Source organism: Mytilus californianus, unplaced genomic scaffold, assembly GCF_021869535.1.
Source record: "Mytilus californianus isolate M0D057914Y unplaced genomic scaffold, xbMytCali1.0.p SCAF_1, whole genome shotgun sequence".
In the NCBI taxonomy this organism is placed as follows: Eukaryota; Metazoa; Mollusca; class Bivalvia; order Mytilida; family Mytilidae; genus Mytilus; species Mytilus californianus.
Window position 1 is genome coordinate 29730584 of NW_026262581.1, and position 4447 is coordinate 29735030.

Consider the following 4447-nt stretch of genomic DNA (forward strand, 5'->3'; position numbering starts at 1 on the left):
TTTAATTTGTTGTGTCCAATAACAATCTAGGGTTAGGGTTAGGGTTAGGGTTAGGGTTAGGGTTAGGGTACATAAAAGCCGTACATATGTCGAAAGTTCTAGAAAAGAAGAAAAGAGAGATTGTAAATTGGTTAATTTTAATTTTTATTTTTTAATTTATTTTATTTTTTTTTATTTTTTTATTTTTATAATTTTTTGAATTTGGCGCCATTTAATATGATAATGTGTGTTTATTATATGATTATATATAATATTTGATTATCTCCCCTTTTTTTTTTTGGCCGCCATTTTGTGTACGGCCTCGGCTGGCTCTAGTATTACAGTGCCAGCCGCCAGGAGCCGTACAAAAGGCCGTACATTTTTTTTGAATAACTTTTTTATTATTGATCGTAGCCCATTTTCTTTATTATTTTATACAGGCCGTACGATGGATGCTATCCGAATATGTAATAATATTTTACTTTGGGGGGGGGGGTCAGGAGGGGGGGTTGTTTTCCCCCTTCTATTATGAATGCTATTTGGTCTTTATATTGATCATAGGGGTTTGGGGAATGTTCCCCATGTTTAAGGTCGAGGTTGACTAAGTACATGATTATCAATGTCAACCTCGGAGCGGCCGGGAGCGGGCCTTGGCCCAGCGATCCAGCGGAGAGTACTCTGTGGCTGATACTGTGTCCAACAGAGACCCAGTGCCAAAATCCTTTAGCTCTCCGCTTACTATCCACGTGAATTGATTATCCACTTTCATTTATTGATATTTATTATTAATGATTATGCACGATTAGTTTTTATTATCCATTTTAATATATACTTATGATTCTATGAATTTTAATTTTTAATGATTGAAGTAATTTTTTACCTGATTTCAGTTGTTTGTATATAAGGGTACAGTATTACCCCTTATATACCTATAGCCTAATCCTTTAGCCTTTTTCTCATTTGGCTGACTAATGGTATTTCCATTTAGTTGGTTGGGAATTTTCATTTTAATTTGGATTATTCCAATATTTTTATAGGTAATTTATTTTTTATTTTTTTTTTTTTTTTTTTTTAAATTTTTTTAATATTATAATTTTTATCTTATTTGATTACATTTTTAATTTGAATATGATAATGTTTTTAATTTTAATTTTTATTTTTTATTTTTTAATTTTTAACTTTTATTTTTTATTTTAATATGTAACCATGATTTTAATTGGTTAATTTTAATTTTTATTTTTTAATTTATTTTATTTTTTTTTTATTTTTTTATTTTTATAATTTTTTGAATTTGGCGCCATTTAATATGATAATGTGTGTTTATTATATGATTATATATAATATTTGATTATCTCCCCTTTTTTTTTTTTGGCCGCCATTTTGTGTACGGCCTCGGCTGGCTCTAGTATTACAGTGCCAGCCGCCAGGAGCCGTACAAAAGGCCGTACATTTTTTTTGAATAACTTTTTTATTATTGATCGTAGCCCATTTTCCTTATTATTTTATACAGGCCGTACGATGGATGCTATCCGAATATGTAATAATATTTTACTTTGGGGGGGGTCAGGAGGGGGGGTTGTTTTCCCCCTTCTATTATGAATGCTATTTGGTCTTTATATTGATCATAGGGGTTTGGGGAATGTTCCCCATGTTTAAGGTCGAGGTTGACTAAGTACATGATTATCAATGTCAACCTCGGAACGGCCGGGAGCGGGCCTTGGCCCAGCGATCCAGCGGAGAGTACTCTGTGGCTGATACTGTGTCCAACAGAGACCCAGTGCCAAAATCCTTTAGCTCTCCGCTTACTATCCACGTGAATTGATTATCCACTTTCATTTATTGATATTTATTATTAATGATTATGCACGATTAGTTTTTATTATCCATTTTAATATATACTTATGATTCTATGAATTTTAATTTTTAATGATTGAAGTAATTTTTTACCTGATTTCAGTTGTTTGTATATAAGGGTACTGTGTTCATTATTATTCATAATAAAATAGGAGAAAACTGTCAAATTAAAGAAAACTTACTTTCTTTTAGCTGTTCATGCGGAGGAGAATGCACTGAACGAAACGGTAAATGTGAACCAGGTTGCTCCTGCAAGTAAAACAAAAAGACACTCGATTTATTCTATGCATCAATAATCTTTTTGTATTAAAGTAAATAGTTCCTGCGGAAGTAGTATTTAAAGAGTAAATCGGTTTAAAGTTTCAATATTAAAATTCGTCAATTTTGCACGAAAAAAAATAAAGTAAATACATTTGTATTTAGTGGTCGGCAAGTCGGTAGGCACTTACAAAAACATAAAGGAACATTTTCAATTGTCGGTAGGTCGGCACTTTTATGAGACGGTTAATTTGCATGTAGAGATATAATTAGTACATTTGTATTTAATGTTCAGTTATACCAGTTGCGATAAATAAAATTCATAAGGTAAACCCTGTCAGTTGTTTCATGTCTACCCATACCACACCCAAAATAAAAATAGTTTGGTGCCTTAATTTGGTACAAAATTAAGACCGTTTTTATGCATTTTCACTATTAAAAGTTTTATGATACAGAAGGCTTACTACTGGAGGAGTGTGATCTTGTTCCATGAATACCCTTTTCTGGTCTTCAAATTTGTCAGTTCTCAATGGACACTTTGCTGTATGAATTTGCATATTCGTTCGTTTATCTCCGGTTTTGCATCCACTTTCAAAATTTAGACAATCGATACTTGCATGTGAGCAGATTGACTTGTGTTCTAAAATTTTGTTTCTTTCATTTGTTAAACCACAACCAATGTTTGGACATTGAAACAAGACTTCAGCCTTGAAACAAGCGTCTAAGTGAAAAAGTTCTTCTTCACGAAGCACTGTCTTTTTACAAAGCTTCCTTTTTGTTTTAGACTTCGCACAATACTTTTCATGTTCATTTATGTCTTTTTTCATTATCGCTTGGCCACATTTATTGCAAAATAATGAAGCAAACAAATCAATTTCTGAATCTTTTCCTGTAAGTCGTTGATCGCATTCAAAATGGTGATTCTGGCAAAGAATGGAGCGATGTTGACATTTAAACAAGTGTTGTTCTATTTGGCATCTTATGATTTTCTCCCCACATCCAACTGATGGACAAGTTATCAACGTAAAAGTACATTCCTCAATATGATTATCGAGACACCATTTCGCGAGGAAATGCGGGCAAGATTTGTTTGGACATTTGATTGGTCTATATCTGCATGTTTTTACATGAGTTATTAATCTGGTGAATTCTCTTCCACTGCATGAAGGTTGGCTCCTATTAAAACGTTTAAACCCGTTGCATTTGTTTGCACCTGTCCTAAGTAACGAACCTTATGTTCAGTGGTTGTCGTTTGTTGATGTGGTTTATAAGTGTTTCTCGTTTCTCGTTTTTTTATATATATTAGACCGTTGGTTTTCCTGTTTGGATGGTTTTACACTAGTCATTTTTGGGATCCTTTATAGCTTGCTGTTCGGCGTGAACCAAGGCTACGTGTTGAATGCCGTACATTGACCTATAATGGTTTACTTTTACAAATTGTGACATTGATGGAGAGTTGTCTCATTGGCACTCATACCATATCTTCTTATATCTGTATAAACATAAACATTATTATGTCGTGAACTCGATATTTGAGTCACAAGGTGTAAAATTAAAGTGCCCAAGAACTTACTGAATGCACAAGTGAATCTATTATAAATGTTAAGCATAAGCTACTGTTTAGAGAAACAATTATAGTACGGTTTTTGTGTTGTTTTATGTATTAACAGGAGTTTAAAGAACCTGTGTTGCTCACCTATATATTCAACATTTGTCAATTTTTGGTAAAAATCATCGTAGTGCATGAAATGGTAATAAGCCGCCAGGAGCCGTACAAAAGGCCGTACATTTTTTTTGAATAACTTTTTTATTATTGATCGTAGCCCATTTTCCTTATTATTTTATACAGGCCGTACGATGGATGCTATCCGAATATGTAATAATATTTTACTTTGGGGGGGGTCAGGAGGGGGGGTTGTTTTCCCCCCTTCTATTATGAATGCTATTTGGTCTTTATATTGATCATAGGGGTTTGGGGAATGTTCCCCATGTTTAAGGTCGAGGTTGACTAAGTACATGATTATCAATGTCAACCTCGGAACGGCCGGGAGCGGGCCTTGGCCCAGCGATCCAGCGGAGAGTACTCTGTGGCTGATACTGTGTCCAACAGAGACCCAGTGCCAAAATCCTTTAGCTCTCCGCTTACTATCCACGTGAATTGATTATCCACTTTCATTTATTGATATTTATTATTAATGATTATGCACGATTAGTTTTTATTATCCATTTTAATATATACTTATGATTCTATGAATTTTAATTTTTAATGATTGAAGTAATTTTTTACCTGATTTCAGTTGTTTGTATATAAGGGTACTGTGTTCATTATTATTCATAATAAAATAGGAGAAAACTG

At 33.4% G+C, this 4447-nt stretch overlaps 1 long non-coding RNA gene across 1 annotated transcript; it reads right to left on the minus strand.

Annotated features, from left to right (window-relative positions):
• Positions 1-2015: 2015 nt before the first annotated feature.
• On the minus strand, positions 2016-3248 carry LOC127701507 (uncharacterized). Its single transcript, XR_007982071.1, has 2 exons — positions 2556-3248; positions 2016-2082 (listed from the first exon to the last, which is right to left on the minus strand). It is a non-coding gene; the product is annotated as an uncharacterized LOC127701507 (long non-coding RNA).
• Between the last annotated feature and the right edge of the window lie 1199 nt (positions 3249-4447).